A 22,588-nucleotide genomic window follows, 5' to 3' on the forward strand; every position below is an offset into this window, starting at 1 on the left:
TTATAATTAATTCCACAATTACGTTCCACCCCACAATGCAGTAACACTATGACATGTGCATTACTCTACTGCCATGCTCTTGCACCACCCGAAGGCCAATGCAAAGGGTGCAGCCGTGCCAGAGCTGCGGTTGAGCAGCAGATTGTAGATGCATGTTATCAAAATCACTGCACTGACTGTGTCCACTAATGCTGCCATTGAGTGGCGCTGTGCCGTCCACAAAAGTCAGGGCCCAGGCCTATTTAAAAGAAAAGTAGTATATGCCCTATATTGTTATGACCATCCACGGTACTCCAAACGAAACAAATTCTACTCATAAGCAGCGGATAAGACACGCATAGGCAAATGGGAGCGTAAATGGCAACTCTCTAGTAATAATATTGATGACTCATCAAAAACGCTCATTAAAATAATATAAGAGAATAACAAGGAACAATAAGAAATACGTCGCAGAGTGGATAGTTCATGTACCTAATGTTTTTAAATAACACTTAATAAAGTATTGGACAAATTGAAATCCCACAATTGACTGAAGATGTTGCTGCTTCCCAGGAAATCTGTGATAGAATTGCCACTTTTTTCCCATGCTGAAGTTCGAATGATTATCATGACCTCACCAGTCTCTCGCCCGTTTTGGTCTCTTGCACCTTTTTACTGGTCTGTAACCATGAAATTTGTCAACATAAATTCGAGTAAATTGCACTGTTATGAGTATCTCAATTAGATCACTATTGACTGCTCTACAATAATTGAGAGTTCTACAGTCCCCTTACTGTTAGCAATCTTTGGACCATTATGACCAACTTCTGTGCAATCGCTCACATTTCTTCCTAGGGTAAATCAGTTGAAAGCATGAATACTCTTCAGGTACAACAATTTGCCGAATCCAGCATTGACGATTGTCAAGCTGGCTTCTGCCTGCGAATTGGGACCAAGCTTGTGATGGTTAATATGATGGATGAGACCAGGAAGATGGTGGATTATGGCACGGTCGGTTCATTGATACTTTCTTTCAGATCTATCAGCGGGTCACCAACGTTACTTTGGTGTAGAAGGTAAAGCAATGTAATGGATGAAGTCCTTGCTCGCTGGTCATGAGCAGCCAGTCTCCAACTCTCCTTTTGAAGCTATAACTATGCTGTCATATGCATGATTCCACAGGGATCCTCTTGCTTCCCTTTTCTCTTCAATCTTTATTTCCAATTTCATACTATATTTCTCTTCTCCTTCAGTGTTCTTGGTCTTTATGATGTCAGTCAGGGGATCAACGCAAATAGGCCCAAGTTCAATGCAGGCAAGACCGAGGTTGTGTTATTCCGTTGACTTCCAAATTTAGCCGAGCAATAACATCTGACCGCATTCTCTGTGCACATTCTCTTCCACTGTGCAACTGGTTTACAACCTGGCCATCAATGTGGACAAACAGCTTCCTATGGGCGGTCAAGTTACCAAAGTACTAAAATCAGGCTATGCCAAGATCAGACACATATCCCTTATTGTTCTATGTCGCAGCAGATGACCTTGATGCTAGCCTACCTCTAATTCGGAGTAGAATACTGCAATGCAATGGAACTGGAAAATTCTAAGGACCTCATAAAATAATTCTAAATGATATAAAATTCCTCAACTTGACTACTCTTCAATGTTCCTTGGAGAGTCCATATTGCACCTGCCCTGGAAAAGCTGCACTGTTTTCTGGTCTGCAAGAGCATTCATTTTCAAAACATTGAGCATAGTACACAAAGTTGTCCATCATGATTAACCCCTTGTTCTTCTAAATATATTTACAGAGTATAACCCAAACCACCCTTTAAGTTCTTTCTCTCTGCCATCTTCATCTTCATCAAACCCCTTTTTTCCTAAAAGAATGAGCTGACTATTCCTTTTCTGTAAACACCACGATCTCTGGAACTAATTTATTCTAACTCTTAGATAATCTCACAACACCTTTGTGTTCAGGAAACATCGCATAATGTATCTATTTAGGCATAAATGCACACTGTCACCATTCTTTAAAGGGGAAGTTCGCTCAGAAATGTTATTTTCCCAATGGATAGGGCATGTATTTTTTTTAGCATATTTCGGTTGATACAAAAAAAATGTTCCTATGTGTTTTACCTTCGATTTTCTCACGCAAAACTCACGTTGGGAGACGCCATTTTGTGCAAATCTTATCCATTGCCCGAAGTTCAGCCACCATTAAAGCTGACATCACTATAATCTTACGCCACTTGTCACAACACCAGTCCACATCTCATGTCTCCCATCCACAAACAAACCAGGGTGGATCCTGCTTAGCTTCATAGGGTGGCAGGGTCGAGTCCATCCAGGCTGTAAAGCCAAATACAATCAGTGCTTCATCCTAGCACCCTGCATGCTACTTATCATTTGCCGACCCTGTCGTGAGAAGCTAAGCAGGATCACCCTCGGTTGGTTTGGGGGTGGGAGACATCATGTTAATATGTTTTTTATTATGGCCAACATTTTTAAATCATAAAATCCTTCATTGAATTTACTGAAACCTGCACCCTGTACCCTGCCAGGCTCTAACTAGTCAGCTAGTGGGTCTCTCGAGCTAACTGTGATCAAATTAAATTAAAACTTATAAACACAATCCATGTACCACAATCCCTAAGCTTGGTATTGATATATTTTTATAATACATTTGTATTTATGTGAGCAATTATAGCAGTCCTTTTTTAGCAATTTTCCTTTTTTTCCCCCCAGCAATTTCTATGGCAAGAATCTGCAACCTTCATCTTTCTAGATGTTTTGGACTACAACTCACATTGTATTTAGCTTTTACATATGAGAAAATATATTCTTGCTACGCATGTGCTTGTACATTGTTTGGAGTAAGTTTTTGATGTATGGTTCGCTTGCTGCTTGATATTAAGTTGTGATGTGTTATGATGTGCAGAATGGCTGGAGTAGGATGTTTGACATAGTGATCGTTTTTAATGTTATGTTATGTTATTTTGCATTTATATAGCTCCTTATGTACCATCGGTATGATCTGAAGGCGCTGGTAGGTTGAACGCCCTCGGGAACCGCAGTTCAGTCACTAGAGAGAGACAGTGTGGTATGGTGCGTGAGTGCACCGGATATGTGTGCAGCTGGTGTGGTTGTTGCATGATAGCTGCTTCTTAGCAGTAGGTGTGGAGCTGAGGAAATCAGTTGGATGTCTTCAGTCTGGAGGTTGGACATCCAGACTGAGTTATGTCTGCGTTAGGCCTGAGGAGACGCTTAAGCAAGCCGGAATGTGCTCCGCTAGTTGTGTTTTATTAGGATGATGTGTTCTAGTTGAATGATGGTGTATAGAGGAGAGTAAGCGTAGTAGTGTGATATGGTGGTTATCAGTAAGTGCCTGCGATCAAGCACGAGAGTGTGCTTGATCTCGTGCAGGGGGTGTATATTAGGCACAATTTCTAAGTTCAACAATAAGTGTGAGACACCCAGACATGGTATCATTCACAAGTCTAAGTGCGGGATTTGCTATCATTCACAATTCCAACTAAGTGATGATATGCGACGATAATAATTCTATCTGGGTGAGGCACATGTTATCATTTATAATTCCAACTAAGTCAGGGATATGCTACCAATCATATGCTATCATTCACATTTCCATCTAAGTGTGGTTCGTGCTATCATTCACAATTCTATCCATGTGTGGGACATGCTATCATTTACAATTCCAACTAAGTGAGGCAATGCTATCATTCACAATTCAATCTAGGTGTGGCAATGCTATCATTCGCAATTCCATCTAGGTGTGGCAATGCTATCATTCACAATTCCATCTAGGTGTGGCAATGCTATAATTTCCAATTCGGTCTGAGTGTGGTTCATGCTATCATTTACAATTCTGTCTAAGTGTGGTTCATGCTATAATTCTCAATTCCATCTAAGTGTGGCAATGCTATCATTCACAATTACATCTAGGTGTGGCAATGCTATCATTCACAATTCCATCTAGGTGTGGCAATGCTATAATTTCCAATTCGGTCTGAGTGTGGTTCATGCTATCATTCGCAACTCCATCTAGTTGTGGCAATGCTATCATTTACAATTCGGTCTAAGTGTGGTTCATGCTATCATTCTCAATTCCATCTAAGTGTGGCAATGCTATCATTGGGCTGAGGGCTGCCCTAGGAGGGTCTGTTAAGACCGGTGGACTGACCAATCAGGGGCGGGTGGGCAGAAGGAGCAGTGCAGGCCAAAGTTCTCAGCACCAACGATATTACAGCCAATCCGGTTGCGGGTGCTGGTTGGGAGGCAGGAGGAGTGAGGAGGGAGGAGGGGGGGAAGTGGGAACGAGGAAGTGGGCGCGGGTGGGTTTTGGAGCGCAAAGGGGCCTGCAAGGGAGCTGGGGGCTAACACAATGGGCCGAAAATACACAAAATGAAGCCAACTCGGTCCCACAGACACTCACCGTGTTCCAGTTATGATATTAGGCACACTTACTAATGCAACTGGACCACAGTTATGCTATTAGGGACACTTCTAAATGCGACTAGACCACAGTTATGCTATTAGGCACACTTTCTAAATGCAACTAGACCACAGTAATGGTATTAGGCACACTTCTAAATGCAACTAAACCACAGTTATGCTATTAGGCACACTTTCTAAATGCAACTAGACCACAATTATGCTATTAGGCACACTTTCTAAAATCGACTAAACCACAGTTATGCTATAAGGCATACTTTCTAACATCGACTAAACCACAGTTATGCTATTAGGCACACTTTATAAAATCGACTAAACCACAGTTATGCTATTAGGCATACTTTCTAACATCGACTAAACCACAGTTATGCTATTGGGCACCCTTTCTAAATGCAACTTTTGTAAAATGTCTTTTTATTGTTGTACATTGCCCTTTTTAAAGAATGCTTATTTAAAACTGACCGTACCTCAAAAAGTAGCTCAAAGAACTCACCAACCCAGGGCCAAGAGGTAGGTACTCTCAGTGGCAATGCCCGAAAAAATGACTCGGGAACGGCAAAACATCCCAGTGAGTTTGTCTTCCCTTGCAGGTCAAGTTGCAGGATCCGGTCACCCAGTGTCTTAACCCCGGACCAACAACGATCATAACACACCCAGTCTGCATTCACAGGAGTGGGACCTTCCAGCGGGGAGTGAAAACAATAGCGAAAGCGGCCAAGGAATGCAGAGGAACCTGGCCAAACGGATTCTGGGGGGTCAAAGGACAAGACTGGGCAGTCAGCTAGCACAAGACCATCCCACCATGAAGACGTAGTGCAGACGATCCAGGAGGTCCCAAACGAACAGGGGACTATGTAGTGGTATCCCATAACCCTTATGGACAGCAGCAGCTTCTCACCCCAAAGCGCACCACCACAGCAGTAAAACAGAAGCAGCAGTAATATGACACAGCAACTGTTTCGGCATTGAGAACCCTGCTCACCTGACGTGGACCAAAGGGGTGCGAGGACAGCCTAGGAAGGACATCCAGGAATGAAAACTGAAGCACAGGGAAGAACACAGCACCCCACTAGTATGGACAGAAGTGGTCCTAGAATCTTCCAGCAGGTAAATAAAGCTGCAGAATCCCAGCAGAATTGGGGCAAGGTTGGGGATTCCCCTCAATCACGATGTATATTTCCTGGTATATGGCCAGGGAATGGGGAAAAGCATTCCAAACCACAATAGAGGGTACAGGTCTGGGGTCAAGATGAGCACATGCATGCACAGCGCCCATTTTAGTCCTGCCTGGCTGTTTATAAACAAAAACAAGACCAAAAAGCTAGATTGGGCTACCAATAATACAGTCCATCTGCTTGCCTCCCTGGTGAGCCGAAAGGCAAATTAGCTTACATCAGCCTGCTCCATAAAACCAATCTAGGCTGATCCCTAGGGCTGTTGGGTAGGCTGCTCAAACCATCTGGAGAGCTAAAGGTTGCTGACCCTTGCTTTAGGATAATAATCTGTTCTATACAAGTCTGCATTCATGATATAAGGGAAGTTGCAAGTCAAGCAATGGGCAGATGGGAAAGGGTTATCATGTTATCACTGCAGTATAAAATAGTGACAATAGTGGCTCTGTACTTATGGTCCAGTGTGGGTTAACCGTAGGGCAGCACTTTTCAATATGATAATATGTTTTCCAGCATTTTGCGACATCGCACAAAACTTTCACACAAAAAAATACTTCCAACTGTGATGTTTGTTGGGAAGGTTTCTGGCGACCTGCCAAGGAGCGGGCACATTTTTTTTAAAACCTTTATTTTTGTGCTTTTTTAAATGTAAACCATACAACACAACAATTGTTAACCGAAAGAAGGTTGCTATTCAGCCCGTTCACTCTCCCTCCCATTCCCCCTCCCGCCCCTAGGTACAATGTCTGAGTCTTCCTCATCACTGACTCCCTTGGGAGGCCGGGTATGGAGTGGCAGCGTTCTGATGAAGTTCGTCTCTACGTCGTGGCTTACTAGTTTCCTGGCCGCCGGTTGTATTTCACGGGTGCACCCCAGCACGGCCACCAACGGGTCTCTATTGATGTGCTCCTCAGCTATTTCCGATGTTGTAGATAGAACCCTGTCCTAGAATTGCCTGACGGGTGGGCACTCCCCCGAAAGGTGCCAGAAGTTTGCGGGAATGCTGCCACATCGCCGACAGGCTGGAGAAACAGAGTCTTGGTATCAATGGAGTTTGCCCCCCATAAGATAGGTCTGATGAAGAAAGTTGAAATGAATCGGGTTTAGTCTCGAGTTCAGCACAACCTTTTGGGTTTGCCTTTGGATATAGGACCACTTTGGTTATAGGACCAATCGGCCTCGTCTATTGTCCGGGCCAGGAGGTTTTCCCATCTCACTTTTGAGGTTTGTGGTTGGTCTAGGGCAGTGAGTAGTTCTTTGTAGATGGATGAGACTAGTTTGCCCTCACCAGCTGCTTGTATAACCTTCTGCAGTAATTCCCACGTGGGTGGACGGGCCAGGAACGTCGAGAACTGCAGTCTGAAGGCGTGATGGAGTCTGAAGTATACAAAAAAATCCAGTGCTGTGACTGTGCAACGTTCTTTGACTTGTTGGAGCGTCATAAAGCTGCCATCGACAAACCAGTCGTCTATTGTGGTTATTCGGAGTTTGCTCATCTGATGGTGATACACCGTTTCAGTAGTTATTGGCAGTCCCGGAATAAACTTTGCTGGCAGGAGTGGGGAGTATCTGCACGTCATGCCTTGCTTTTGTGCTAATATTTTCCAGATCTCGTATGTGATCAGCATTATATTCATGGTTTTTGGCGGGACCAACTGCTCTCCAAGGATCACTTCCCTCAAAAGATTGGGGGTGGCAAGGGCCCTCTCTATCTGAACATGCAGCCTGATAAATTGGGTCATGTACCAATAACTCAGACACTGTGCTTGTGCCGCCCAGTAATAGCGTTCCAGGTCCGGTAAAGCCAGCCCTCCTATTGCAATGGGTTGAATCAGCTTGTCATACGCCACTCTCGCTGGCTTACCAGCCCAGATCAGGTCAAGGACGAGTGTCCGAAATTGTTGGAAGAAACGATGTGGCAGTAGCAGCGGGCCATTCACGAATAGGAACAACAATTTTGGCAGGATCACCATCTTAACGATGGAGACACGCCCCCATAGTGTTAACGTTAAGTGCTTCCAGCGGGTGATCTTCTCAGAAATCGATGCTACAACCCTGCTGTAATTGTCACGAAGGATCTCCTCACAATCTCTAGACAGCATCACTGGATTGAGGTTTGTCTCCTGGTCGCTGAGAAACAGTGCCACGTCGTCTGCATCGAGGGAGAGTATCAGCTTGTGTGGTCCAATTGTGATCCCTCTTTCCATGAATTTGCTCCTGAGGTTGGCTGCAAGGGGTTCCATGGCTAGAGCGAACAACAGGGCCAAAAGGGGGCAGCCCTGTCTAGTGCCACGGCTCAGCTCTATGGGGGCGGATGTTGTGGTCCCTAGAGTAACATGCGTTCTGGGGTGCTGGTATAGGAGCGCCACCAGCTTTATAAAGAAAGTACCAAGGCCCAGTGTGCGTAAAACGGCGAAAAGGAACGGCCACTCCATGGAGTCGAAAGCCTTTTCTGCATCTAGGAAAACCGCAATGGCCTGCCTTGATGGATCTAGAGCTTCCATGATGCCGAAAAGGCGCCGAATGCCAAAGGTTGTATTCCGGCGAGGAATGAAGCCAGCCTGTTCTGCCAACACCAGACCCGGCATTAAGGGAAGGAGTCTGTTGGTCAGGAGCTTAGCCAGGATTTTGTTGTCCATGTTTAACAATGAAATTGGCCTGTAGGAGGCGCAATCTTCCGGGGGTTTCCCAGGCGTATGTAGAAGAATGAGGTTGGCATCCCTCAACGTAGGGGGCAATTGCCCGACCGCCGCTGCCTTATTATAGACGGCCAGGAGGAGAGGGGCCAGTGAGGGTCCCATTGCCTTATAGAACTCGCCTGTAAGACCATCAGGGCCTGGTTCCTTTGAACTTGGTAGTTTGTTTATGACATTAAGAATTTCTTCTGCAGAGATTTCTTTGTTAAGATGTTCTCTCATCTCATCTGATAACCAAAACAGTTTGGTGTCGTTGAGGTATTCCCGGAGCGCCGTTGTGGTGCCCCTGGATCTGGAGTTGTACAGCTCCTGATAGAAACCTCTGAAGGACTCAACAATTTCTCTTTCCGTGTAGACCATTGTGCCCAGATGGTTCCGGACACAGTCGATGGTCGGTGGCTTCCTGTCCGCCGCGAGGATTCTGGCCAGGAGTGCTCCCGGTTTCTGCCCTTCTCCACACTAGCGAATCAAGTGTCGTCTGGATAAATAGTGACTCTCTCGTTCTGTGTTTTTGTTGAACTCATTCAATTCCGTTTTAATGAGGGCCAAAGTAGAATGGTCACCCGTTGCTTCAAATGATCTTTCCAGGTCTTTCAGACGGGATTCGTTTTTGTGGAGGTCCCTCTTTATTGTCCGTAAGACCGAAAGTTCCTTGGCGATACAGATCCCATGCGTATAACACTTCAGAGTTTCCCAGAGGACTCTGTGGGAAGGGGCGGACTCCTGGTTTGCTGTTAGGAAGAGCGTGTTTCTTCTGACAGTTCCTGGGCGAACACAGCGTCCTGGAGGGCTCCAGACTTGAATCTCCAGGTGTGGGTCCGCACGCTTCCGTCCGCAGGGATGACGTCCAAGGTGGCCGGGGAGTGGTCAGATAGCGTCTGTGATAGGATCTCACATTCTCCCCACTGTAGCGGTCCTGTTCTCGATACTAGCAGGTAATCAAGCCGAGACCTCGTCCCTTGCACCCAGGAGAGGAACGTACATTCTTGAGTGGTTTGGTGTGATTGCCTCCAGATATCCACCAGGTCACATGTGTCGCAGATTTCTTTAATTTAGGAGGAGGCTTCAGACCTCTGTCTACTGACAGCGTTGTATCTATCTACTGCTGGATCATGAACAGTATTGAGACCCCCCCCCCCATATGATCGTGGCGAGCCTTGTGACTGCCAGGTTCTGCATTACCCAGCCAAAGGAATTGGTGCTGTCTACGTTAGGGCCATAGGAGTTGACGATGACTATGACTGTCCTGGCCAGGACCCCTTGCACCAGCAGAGCTCTTCCCTCAGTGTCCCGAGAGACTCTTATCAGTTTAAAGGAGATATTCTTACTGATTAGGATTGTGACCCCTCTTGCGTAGGATGAGTAGGACAAGTAATAACGGTGGCAACCGCTGACCGGGGCCCATTGATTCTCTGAGGAGCGAGTTAGGTGGGTTTCTTGGATGAGGGCAATGTCCACCTTGGGCAGTCACAGATGGAGGGAGATCTTCCTGGTCTTTGCAGGGGCATTAGCTCCTCTAATGTTCCATGTGATTATCCTGAATGGAATGCTGGTGTGAGATATTTTGTACCGACGTTATTGCGCTGATGGCTTGTAGTAGATGAGCGGGTTGGCGCCCGAGTGGCTGCTATGGCTGTTCCCAGGATGGGTGGGTGGAGGCGGCTTGGGCTGGGGCTGCTGCAACCTTCTGAACATAATTCCCAACTTCTCTGCAACCCTCCCTGTTGAGCAATCCCCAACTTGCCCCAAAATACCCCCATCCCTACAACCATGTAAAATATTAAAAGTGCAGAGCGTGGGGAGCTAGTGTCCTCCAAGAGCTGGTGTCCCTGTTGAAGCAAGGTAACTACGTGCGCTCCCGTCGTATTTGTTATTCCTGGACTCGTGGTGACCGAGGCAGCGCTGCCTCACAGAGGTTCCCTTGCCCCTCTATCCCGTCTCTGTGGTCTCCGCTGGTCACGGGGGGGCGCATCCAATGCTGTCCAAAAAGGAGTTGGCTTCTTCAGGGGAGGTGAAGAAATGGGTCTTTTCAGCATGGAGTACACGCAGCTTGGCCGGGAATAGCATGGAGTACTGCATCTGGCTATCCCGCAGTCAGCGCTTTACCCCTGCAAAAGCTCTCAGAGAGGACTGTACCGCTGGTGAAAAGTCAGGAAAAATGTGTACCTTGTCTCCATCGTACTGAAGTTCTCCCCATTCTCTCGCAAACTTGAGGATGGTGTCCCGATCTCTGAAGTTAAGGAGCTTTGCAATGATGCAACAGGGTGGAGCTCCAGGAACTGGGCGGCTGGAAGGGACCCTCTGCGCCCGCTCCACTGCGAACACCCGAGAGAACGGCGCCTTACCAAAGAGATCTTTACACAGAGACTCCACAAAGTCCTCCATTCGTGTTGGGGCTTGCTGTTCTCTTATGCCCACCAACCTTATGTTGCTGCGGTGAGCCTGCTCCTTCAGGTCCTCATTTTTGTCGACTACTCTTTTCATTTGTTTCTCAAGCGTTGTGACCATGGACAGTAGGGATGAGGTATTGTCATCGAGATCTGACACCCTCTGCTCCACCGAGTCAAGTCTCTCGCCCTGTTTGTCCGTACGGTGCTGTAGGAGGTCGACTTTAGATGATAGTGTCGATTTTGGAGTTGAGGATACCAATACCGGCCTTAAGCTCAAGAAGGATTTCTCGAATGTCAAACGCTGGCGTCGGCTGGGGTTCCTCAGATTGCTCCATGTCAGGGGGACGAGACATCGTTTGGAGCATTTGTTTTGGAGGTCTGACAACAGCACCGGTTTAAAATGTTAATCTTCGTTGAGATTTGTCCGTTTTGCCCATCCAGGACTGCAGAGGAACAGGCACAACAGATCGGCTGTGTGGAGAGAGGGCTGTCAAAAAGTGTCACTGATAGGTCAATAGCCGTTGATCAGGCGGGACAGTTGGCCACTCGATGCATGTGTCGCTGGGCAGGTTTTTGCGGCTAGTCTGGGCACTCGGTGCTTAGGGATCCCCTGGGGTGGCCGGCTGCCGCGAGCATAGGTTAATTTGGTGAGTGCGCTGCGGCCCCTACCATTAAGAACGGCAAGGGAATTACTGGTACTCTTGCCCCTCACTGGAAGCTGGCAAACGGTGCGGCTCCACAGCCCTTGGACCCACCCAGGCAGCTTAGGCAGTCCAATGTTCTGCGCCTTGGGAGCCAACGGCAGTGACAATGGCAAGTGATTCCGTTCTCGCGGCAAACACCGGTGCCCGTCTATATTTGCAGTATTTGCGAAGTCTTTTATGTCGCCGCAGGCTGGTTCAGGCAGGGTCAGCTGGCCAGCAGGGGCGGGGGGCTGTGTCAGGTGTTCTCCGAGATGCGGCGGGCACCCGGTATGTAAGGCTCAGCGGGGGTGGCCGCCTTCAGAGGGTATAGATTGAGTTGTCGTGTATGCTGCGGCTCCTTCCCTCCAGTACTGTGCGGGAGATGCTGGTGCTCCTGCCCCACACCAGATGTTGGTGGCAGATACTGGTTCGCAGACCCCAGATCCGTCTAGGGCCGGCAAGGCTGTCCAGTGTTCTGTGCTATTGGGGGCTCGAGATCCGTCAGAGGCTGTCGCAGTGGGAAGCAATTCTGACCCCCACAGGGTGCATTGATAATTGCCTGAAGCGTGCGACCTTGCTGGCAGGTAGCGTGGTCAGGTTTCTCCTGGTGTGTTATTGCCAGCCCGCCAAGTTCAAGCCGTCAAGTAATAGAGATTACTGAAACAGAGTGTATGTTATTATAATCATCAGCTTTGTGGACTCTGTGTGGTAGTTTCTGGTTCTCCGGGTAGGTACCTGAAATATCAGTAGGTCAGCAGAGGTTGTATGGCGTGGCCCAGGACCGAATATTGTTGGGGAAGCACCCACGAAAGTACTGAGTCCCATGCGTGGAGCAGCGCCGCGGCAGACTGCAATTGGTGGGGGGGCCCACTATCGTGCGAGAGGTTCTTCCATCCGTGGTCCTGCAGGGTGGGAGGAGGAAGCGGGGGGCACAGGCTCTGTTCTCATCTAGTGGGCCACCTGCCCTCTTGAGTCTGGTTGACCTCGCTTCTTGTGCTGCACGGCTGCCTCCGCCGGCCCACTCACGCTCCAGGACTCTGCACCGCCCGCGCCCATCACACTCCTTAATGGCATCCTCCCAGTCTCGCGGCGCCACATCCGATGTCTTCGCCAGAGACGGGTGGGCTCCCGGCCTCCTCCATTCCACTAGAGCACAGGCCCCCTCGCTCTGCCGCCGCGCGGATGGTGCCCTGGGGCCTCCCCCACAGGTCTGTCTGCCCGACGCCTTCCCAGGGGGGCTCCGACACAAACTCAGAGTGTCGGCGTCAGCCGAGGGAGTCGCCCCCGCCTTCCAGCCGCAGCACCATCTCTGCACCGGGCCGTGCAGCAGACGCCTCTTCCCCACCCACCGCGGCTGCAGCACAGGCTCGTTCGGCGGGGCTGTCCGGTCCAACTACTGGGTTTCGGCACCGGGGCTGCAAGGGAACTTAAAGCTTCGTCGCTGCCTGCACTAGACAAAAAAGATTGTGTGGGAGCGCTATTTTTCAGGATTTTTAAAGGGGGACCAGCCGGGAGCTCGTTAGTGAGCTGCCGTCTTGGATGGCACACTAGCACCCTCTCATCTGGAGCAGGCACATTTATAGGTAGGTTGTGAAAAGTTATACATTTCAATTGGGAATTGTTGCTCTCACATAGAGCCAAAACTGCTGCACAGATGTACACTAAACTTGTGTGAGAAGTTGGAGTCTGGTTCCAGTGGCACAAATTGCTTGATGAGGTAAAGATCCATACAGAGTTTGAAAAAGTGAACCTCACACCCGTACTTACATTTCATGGGCAGGGTCTGCAAATAGTGTACTGCAAGAAATTCATATGCAAAATAAATTAATGCAATTCGCTGATGCAGGGCTTACAATGTGGACCTTCTGAGGCCATCTTAAAAACTTGAATTATATGTAGGAAAACCCTTCCAGCTCTCTGCTGTTCTCTCTGGTCCGCTTTCTACCTTCACCCTCACCTCTCCTTCTCCACCAGCTTTCTCTTCCTCTTCCTAATCCGCTATCCTTGCCTCCTCTCTCACACGCCTACTGCAGCCTACCCCTCTCTTCTCTGCCCACACTCTCCGAATCCACGCGCCCCTTCTTTTTGTTTTTTAAACGTATGCACATGCCTGGATGACTGGCTGACAGATTTACTGGATGCTTACAGTTTTGTCAGATTCCTTTACCTGCTTTTCCAGATTCTTCCCTTTAAATGTGATCCATCTTCTATAGTCTACCGGTATATATTGGCAGGTACAGGATCATAAAACTGCAGACAGCTTCCTTCCATGTTTTGATGAAATGTGCATTATTGTGAGCTGTACATTCGTTATGGGTGGATGTGGTTTGATGCGTATGTGGGGTGCCCCAATACTACTACAAAGTCTGCATGTCTGCTTTCAAATGGCTAAGAATTATGTGCATTTGTTGAGGTTTTGGTGTTTAATGTGATTGATCATGGTTGGCTAGTATCAAAAGCCTTACCCATGAAGTGTTTGCAGCAATGTTTTTGCTTACAGGAAGCCGCAAAGTGGGCCTGTGTGACCTCTACGAATGGGTTGGTTTTGCGCTGCTAAGATAATGCCATTCACCTCATTGTGTTATATGGCATTTGTATGGCACCTACTGCCATTGGTATGGGCTGGAAGCTCAGTGGGATTGAACTCCCTTCGGAAGACCGTAGTCACTGGTTTGACAGGTGTTGAAAGGAGTTCTAAATGCATGTGTACATTATTGAAAGCGCGAATGGAGGTAGGGAGTGGTTAGGTTCCCTAACGGCAGCCCACAGTTATAAGGTGAGAGGACGAGTCAAACGATTAAGTGAATGGCTGATCCGAATTTTGCGTGGGACTCAGCTGTTTTCTATTGGAGGTTTGTGCTGTGTGTTGTGGGTGTGGTCAAGCAGTGTTTGTTGCATATGTATGGAGATCGGTGGCCCGAGCCTTGGGTGTGATGCAACTGTATTCTATGTGATGTAGTACGTGACGTTCCGGTGAAGAAAAACAGACACATAGATATGCAATTCACAACAGCAAGATCCTACCTGGAAAACTCTAGGCAGAAGGTGTGCAAGTGCAGTAATGCAAAACAGTAGCAAAACTCAAAGCGGGAGACCCACTCCTTGAACCATATGGAAGCCCAAGGGCAGGCGTGTGTTATATCCCCTTATTAAAGGCTCCCATGCTGGGTTAGTGTTTGTATATAAAATGTTCATTCTGTGCCCCGCAGTCATCTTGTCAACATGTTTTGCCTTGATTCTGTTTACATTTCAAAGTTGTTTGTGTACCTCAAAATCTTGCTTCTGGTATGCCAAGTGTATTATGATGTAATGGAATAGTCAATGTGTATATAAGAAAGTTCTTCTGTGAAGCTCAGGCAGTTCCAGCCTAGCAGTGGAGAGGGGCGTTTATGAGAATCCACTTAATAAAGTTGAAGAAAAGCTGCTGTGTGTTTACCTTTCTTCAGATTTCACATTTGGTGATGGGCTGGTGCTTGTCCCTCTCACTGCAAATTGCTCTGGCTGTTGTGACAAACCTGAAGGTGTCTCACCCGTTAGTCCCCAGAGATCTGTCACCAAGGTGGCCAGGACACGGCCATCGCTATTGGATCCAGTTCCTGGGGGTGGACTAGTGGGGGAGAATCAGCTGATGGGCAAGCCTTTGGAGGGTGGACGTGGGACACTGATGGGTGAGACGCAGTACCCCATTCCCGGGAACACCATTCCCCCATCCTACCCCTTAGGACATCGAGAAGCTCTACTCCCCCCTTCCGACACAAACACTTTCTTACACAAAGAAAGACAATGGACTAACACCAGAGCCGTTTACCTGACATGTCCCAACACAAGGGTCAGACAGAGTCAGGCAATTAACCAGAACCACACATATTTGACAGCCCTTTACCTTCATCACAGGGATAAAAGGCAGAGCATGAGCGCACACAACGAGCAAGGTCGAACGGAAGAGGGTACAGCTATTCCAGACTGCCAGTTCAAGAGGAGGAGAAAAGCAGAAAGACCTGAAAGGATGACGACGGGGGAAGTTGGCCTTGCCCCTCTCAACCGCAAAGCCTCCAATAAAGGAATTACAAAACCGGGGAATACAACTGGTATGTGGTGTGACAGGTGTCAACGGTGCACAGGGGCCTCCCACATGGATAACACAGGCAGGGAGGCACACTGGATACTGTGATACCGTCCTTGACTCCAGAAGCAAAACAGAGCAGCGGGTTCAACACAGCCGGTGAGTCGGAGAAAGCTGATAGCAAACCTAATTGTATTGAGCCCAAGGTTGCAAGTGCTAACATTATATATGAACAAAGAACTTGTGTTTTGAACTTTTGAGAAACCGAAAAAAGGGCCAGCTTCAGAGTGGTCAGGCACCGCAGGAGTGCTTATTCGAAGGACTCTGACTGACCCCTTTGTTTTGTGGTGAAACTACAAGTCCCAGAAGGCCCTAGGAGACGGCGGTGTGAGGGTCAGAGTGGTCCTACATAGGTCACATCAAATCCTCTGTACAATCGAAAGTCTCTGACCCATTGTTGAAAGAAAGCTAGAGAAAAGGAACCACACTTTCTGAAAATATGAAGTAAAACATGACCTGTGTTAGAAACTCATGAACTGTGTTAACGATGGCTAAGTGTACCCGACGGAGGGAAGCCAAGGTGAAAAGCTAAGAAATTAAATCCTGAATGTGATCAAACAAAGTGAACTATAAAATTGGCAAATGTGAACTCGGTTGAGGGATGTCTGGGAATCGGGGGTGAGATCTGATATACCTGAGAAGATTGTGTTAAGAATGAAAGGGCGTAGTGAACCGGACCATACAAAACTGCAATTATCAATGGATAAGTGCAACCCCTCCATACATTCATGAAATACTTCACGCATAAGAGCGCTGACAAACATCCTTTCCAAGAGGATAACCCTACTCAAAGGGCATATACTGTAGACAAATCACGGTGTGTATGTTTTAAAGTTCATTTATTACATTTATTATTCAAATTTCATTATAAAACATGCATCTATAAGAAAAACCACATATAACACATTGACATTTCATATATCAAAAGCCAATTTTAAAGATACACATCTAGAAAAAACACATATCATATCAAAACTAATAACATCTCAACCAATCTTGCTCACATTCACTTTCATCCACATTCATACTGTGCAAAAAAACTGCAATGCTAATAACTCTGTTCTAAAAGTAGAACAACTAGATTGTTGTATATTTACAAAAGCATATTAAACACTAAGTTTTTCTTTCACAGAATTGAACAAGGCAAATGTCCAAGAGAGCTTGCTTGTGAACATGGATCCATTGCCATATTTTTTGAAAACTCAAGACGGCCCAACTAAACTCAGTGGTCTCTAAGGTGTTGTCTACTCGAGTTTTGGGCACCACAATAGACATATACCGTTTCTATTTGGTGCACCTCATCAGGAAATACATTTCTTATATACCAAAAACTAGTTCATATTAGCATAGTTCAGCTTGATATGTAGTGCGTATCATCCAGGTGTTCAATATGCAACTTCTTTCCATTTAAAAAAGATTCATGCTTCTATGGGTCAAACTGTGTCTGTGGAGACCACCCAAATGGAGGGATGGCTGCGAAGAACCTACGGACACTAGGGTTCAAGGCGTTTATGTTGCTATCTTCAGTTGAATATGCTTCATGCAACAATTCTGTTATGACTGCCGATGCTTGTCGGGGCTTCCTTCCTGGAAAATTCTTTTGCTATCTTAGGATAGTGGCCCATAACTTTCGAATGGGTGTAACCTTGCCACAGTTCTTCATTAGGTACGGTAAACAGCTCCACATATATCTGCAAAAGGTTCTCACCCTTCCATCTGTGGGTCCTTATTGCATGTGTCCACAGAATTCTCTTGATTGCAGTCCAAGCTGCGCGCGCGTCACACGTACAAGATTCTCCTCCCAATTATGCCAATCTCGGAACCGGACCAGCAAACCTTCTAAGGCAAGAGACTTTGGTACATAGAATCGGTTGCAATATAATAATTTGTGTTGTTTGCCTACAACAAACAATAAACAACCGGCAATGTTTTTTAGTTTAGGAGATTATCACATAATCTGTAGGACCCTGAGCACATTATTCTCTAAAAATGCCAATTTCATCTGTATGCTTTTAGGTTACAACAATTGAACACACTAAGTGAGCATTCTCTCTATACATATATTATTTGGCTACACTGGCTCATTGGCAATGGGTTACAAAGACCACCAATTGGGACAGTAAATAACCCCCACTTAGTAGATAATGCTTTATGCATAACAAGACCTACATGTCTAATCACTCACCACCAATCACTGTATGTGAATGCACAAATCACCTCGGTTCTTGCATCATCTGAGCACCAGTGTGATCATCATGAGCAACATGCTATATTAGATGAGATCCTACAATAATTATCCATTGTGTACCTTTGGTATGTATTAACAAAATGTATTGTACTCAATTGTAATGGCATTTAACTCTTGTGTAACGTGCATGAAATAATTTATGTGGCTCAAACATTAACTTATTTATGCAAACTGATTGTAACCAATGCAAATGCAGCCTTGAAAAAGACTGAGTCGAAACATGTGTTCATTGTTTCAATGAACGATATACAAACTTAACATCTTCAAGAATCAGGAATACTTTTTTCAAGGACGTCTCTTGCAACAACCTTCTTTTATATAGCAAGCAATAATTGCAGACATAATATTGATCTTCTAAATAGGGGCTAAGCACGAAGTGCAAGTGGTTTCTATACACTTGTGCTGGAGAGGCCCAGGAGTGTGCTGTGCTTAGAAGTCCCGCCTAGTCCCATGCTTAAAACGTGGGGAAGGGAGACCCCAGCCATACCATCCTGACTTATCATTTTGTGAGCACTTCTTTCTTTTCTGGTGAACATTATCCCAATCTCTTTTTGTAACTTATTGGTAAGGATTGGCAATAGATTTTCTTTTAGTATAGGCCCTTTGTATTTGACAAGATGCCACTAGGACTGCCTTATTATTATTTGATGGTCGTAGCTTGCACACATCTTAGCTTTAGGTTTAGATTAGGTGTTTTTCTCATCCATTTTGACAGTTTAATAAACACCCTTGAACTGTTATCACTTGTGCCTGTCTTTACTATTGCCACCATGAGTTCCTTACATTGGCCACGGTTTTCCTGTTCCTGGATTGATGGTTCCTCTGAGTGTCCCCCGCGTACTCTGCTGTATTTCTGCCAGTGTGTTCCGCTGTGGCTTTTCGTGGCCGATTGCTCGGGGGCCCCTGCCACCACTCAATTCTATTGGGAGCATTGGGGAATCCCTCCGACCCTCGCTGATGACGCACTAGCCTCATCGCAAAGTGCTGGGGGAAACATTAAAGGGTCGGATGCTACTAAGGCAGTACACAGCGTACGTAGACTTCTAGAAACGTGGAGCTGTGGAGGTATGGTATGCTATGTACATTGTCTCCTAGCAGCGATCTTTGCGAGGGAGAAAACACAGATCACATGTCCTACGGACATTGCATTAGCATTTTACAACACAAGGAACCCACAATGCGCTCCACTGGAGTTCAAAGAAGGAACGGTTGCAGTGCCGTTATCACAGCTTATTGTGTTTTTGTAATGTTATGCTGGAGTGACGTGACTGCCACTTCTCCATTCATCTTCAAGGTATATTGGTGCATTTAGTTCCTCAAAAACATGCCCCTCATACATTAGTCAGCTGCATAGAGAGAGGCATGTATTTGTCAGAGTAACTGTTTCCCCTAAACAGGGCGGTTGTACCACACTTGGGGAAATACATTAGATGAGTGTTTGCCAATTGTGGTTCCAGTGATTGTGGTTTAATTCTTCTCACTAGAATACTGTCTGTTGGCATCATGAGTGCTCTTCAAATGCAGTTTCTCCCCAGGCCAGGTGAGCCAGTGACCAGGTGGGAAATCTGGAAAGAGGATTTCCTGTATTATATTATGGCTGTGCATGGTCCGACTTTCAGCATAGAGAGATGCATGGCCGTTCTCATGCACAGTTTGCGGTTTGAGGGCAGACACATTCTGAAAATGTGGTGGTTACTGGTGCCAGTGATGCTGAAGTTCTCAATGTTTTTGAAGCTATTCTCAAGAAACTTGATAAACACTATGAGAAGAGAGTGAGCATTGTACTAGAACGCTACTGCTTTAGTACCAGAGAGCATTTCGAGGGTGAGAGTGAGGAAGGTTTCACCACGGCACTCAGTGAGCTTGCAAACAAAAGCAATACAATGAACGCCTCAGAGTGAGGGAAAATAAAGGATGTATACGAACTGACCTAATTACAATTGAGCGCGGGAGAATTGATCTAATTTAAAAGGTCAATTAGGACACATATGTGGGGGGAACCCCCAGCAACCCTCCATCCAATCCAAAAAAAACACAACCCTCCACCCAATCTCCTTATATTATTTATGATCCCAAACCTACCCCACACACATATATAAAAGAACTAAAATAAAGGTAAAGGTCAATTGTGAGAAGGTAAATTAGGACCACTATTATTAGGTCAATTAGGACAAAAGGTCAATTTGAAAAGGTCAATTTGGGTAATACCAAAATAAAATAAGAGAATAAATATGGACCGCAGGAGATCCCTTACTGGGGGAGGCATTTGACATTGCCAAGAGGGTAGAACATACCATAGCATGTGTCAAAGAACTATAGTTGAATGTTACCAAGACCCATGTTTCGAACACAGTCAGTGTAGTGAACTCTCCTCATAGTGCTACCAGTGTGAAAATGCAAGCTTATGGAACAAAACAAAAAGGGTGGCAAAGAAGCTAGGCATGAGAAGGCAGCAGAGGCAGTACCCACATCATCTAGATCTGGGAAAGACTTTAGAAGTGGTAGTTCTTCTCACTTTGCTAATTCAGTCAAGTGTCCAGCACTAGAGGCAATGGGGGTCATTCCGAGTAGGGCGGTAAGGGTTAACGGTCACCGGTAATGAGACAGGTGCCGTTAAACCCTTACCGCCCTATTCCGAGTTCTCTTTGCGGGTTGGTACTTAACGCCTGCTTTTTGCAGGCATTAAAAAATCAACCCGCAAAGGGACCTAGGAGCTAATTACAGCACCGTAATTTACAGTGCCGTAATTAGCGCCTTGCCCATTCCCATTGAGCCCTATGGGCCAAAAATGGGAATGGGGAAGGGCCCATGGTGAATGGGGAATTACCGCCCCCGCCAACCTTGGAATGGGGCGGTAATTCCGCCATTCACCATGGCGGAGTCGGAAAAATAACGGCGTCAACCAAGGCGCTAATAGCACCTTGGTTAACGCCAGGGTCGGAATGAGGCCCAATATGTTTACGGTGCAACAAGAAAGGGCACTTTGCTCGATATTGTAAGAAGTTTGCAAAGGGATTGATATTGATATTCTATTTCTATCGCGCTCGTACACAAGTGTTCCAGAGCGGGACAAGGCAAGGGAGGGGAACAAAACAACGTTCTTACTAGGCCCAGTGACATTGAGAACACGCAAGTGCATGGGAGAGGGGGAGGGGGAGAAGTGGAAAGTACGAAGCAAAGGCGAAACAGATAAATAATAAATAAATAAGTGAATAATAAAGGCAACAAACAGTGGTAGTGCAGCCAGCAATTGGCAAGTGCTAGGTTTAAGGCAGCAGACAGGGTAGGTCTGATAAATACAATAAGAAAAATGGGGGCTGTATGGGTACAGATACAGACCCCAGTGCAAGGGGTGGCCCGGAGGCAGTGCAGGACGGTGGCAGGGTGAGCAGGTACCTGGGCCAGGAGGACAGATGGTGGCCAGGTGCACGGTGCCAAGAGAGAACAGATCAGCAGAGGAGAGGGGGAGCGAAGGCAGAAGAAAAAAGGAAGGTCTTGAGGTGATTCCGGAACCAGAGATGGTTCTCCTCAAGTTTTAGAGTGGCAGGGAGGCTGTTCCAGAGGGAGGCCCCAGCCAAAGACAGAGATCTACCCCCAGCTCGTTTCTTTGTCAAACGACTGACCCTGAGGGAGTTAGAGGTAGAGGAGCGAAGAGCTCGAGAGGGGAGTTATTTGCGGAGGGATAGCTGAAGGTATTTTGGACCCAGGTTCCAGAAAGCCTTGTGGACAATGCAGAGGGTTTTGAATTCAATCATTGCATCTCTGGGAGCCAATAGAGGGGTTTCAGAGCGGGAGAGATACGATCCCAGGGCTTGAGGCCAAGGACAAGTCTTGCAGTCCTGTTCTGGATAAGTTGCAGAGGGCGGAGAGTAGAGGCAGGTAGATTTAGAAAGAGGCTAATGTAGATAGTGAAGTTGAATAAGTAGTAAGTGAGTGTTAAGTATGTAGGGCCTCTGACAAAGTGTGTAAATGTAGTGTGCAACCATTGAGACCCCTATAGTTGGTATATAGCAGGTATAGGTGTGTGACATTGCAGGTCAGCTAGGTTCCAACCCGAGACCAATGGTATGGTCGAGAGGTTCAATGGGACTATCATGCAAGGTATACCCATGGTAGTAATAGAAGGAGAAATGTGGGAAGAAGAAGTGGAGAAAAGGGTGTATGCCTATAGGTTGTCGCCACATGCCACTACTGGGCTAATACCATTTGAGGTCTTAAGAAGGAGAATACCTACTGCTGTGTGTCCAGCATGGCTTGGACGATCAACATTTGTGGAATGGGATGAAAAGACTTTGAGGGACAGAGTGAATTACAAAAGAGGTTGTATGAAAGAGAGGTATGATGTTCAGAAGAGAGTCAGACTCACTCGTGTTACTGAAGGTGACAGTGTATGGATACAGACGCCTGGTTTGGTTCCTAGAAAAGATAGCAGGTTTTAAGGTGCTGTTATTATTAGAAAAAAGAACTTGGTGATGCTGTGCTGTTGAAAGATGGCAGGAGGTTTTACAAGTGCACGGTTGCATGCAAGTAGTAGCACTCTATCAGCATTTCTCCAAAAATGTTTTTGGGGGAAAAAGGGTAGGTGTGTTATATATCCTTAATAAAGGCTCACATTCAGGGTTATTGTTTGTATATAAAATATATGTGCCCAGCAGTCATCTCGTCAACATGTTTTACCAATTTTCTGTTTACATTTCTAAGTTGTTTATTTATCTTCAAGCCTTGCTTCTGCAATGCCAAGTGTATTATGATGTAATGAAATACTCTAAATGTGTATATAAGAAGGTTCTTCTGTCAAGCTCAGGCAGTTCCAGCCTAGCA

At 46.4% G+C, this 22,588-nt stretch overlaps 1 long non-coding RNA gene across 1 annotated transcript in view; it reads left to right on the forward strand.

Annotated features, from left to right (window-relative positions):
* Nucleotides 1-22,588, forward strand: part of LOC138513590 (uncharacterized) — a 224,497-nt gene that overhangs the window by 98,318 nt on the left and 103,591 nt on the right. The gene's annotated exons all lie outside the window — the stretch shown is intronic.

The sequence above is a fragment of the Ambystoma mexicanum genome, chromosome 12 (assembly GCF_040938575.1).
Source record: "Ambystoma mexicanum isolate Mex_15411 chromosome 12, UKY_AmexF1_1, whole genome shotgun sequence".
Taxonomy (NCBI): Eukaryota; Metazoa; Chordata; class Amphibia; order Caudata; family Ambystomatidae; genus Ambystoma; species Ambystoma mexicanum.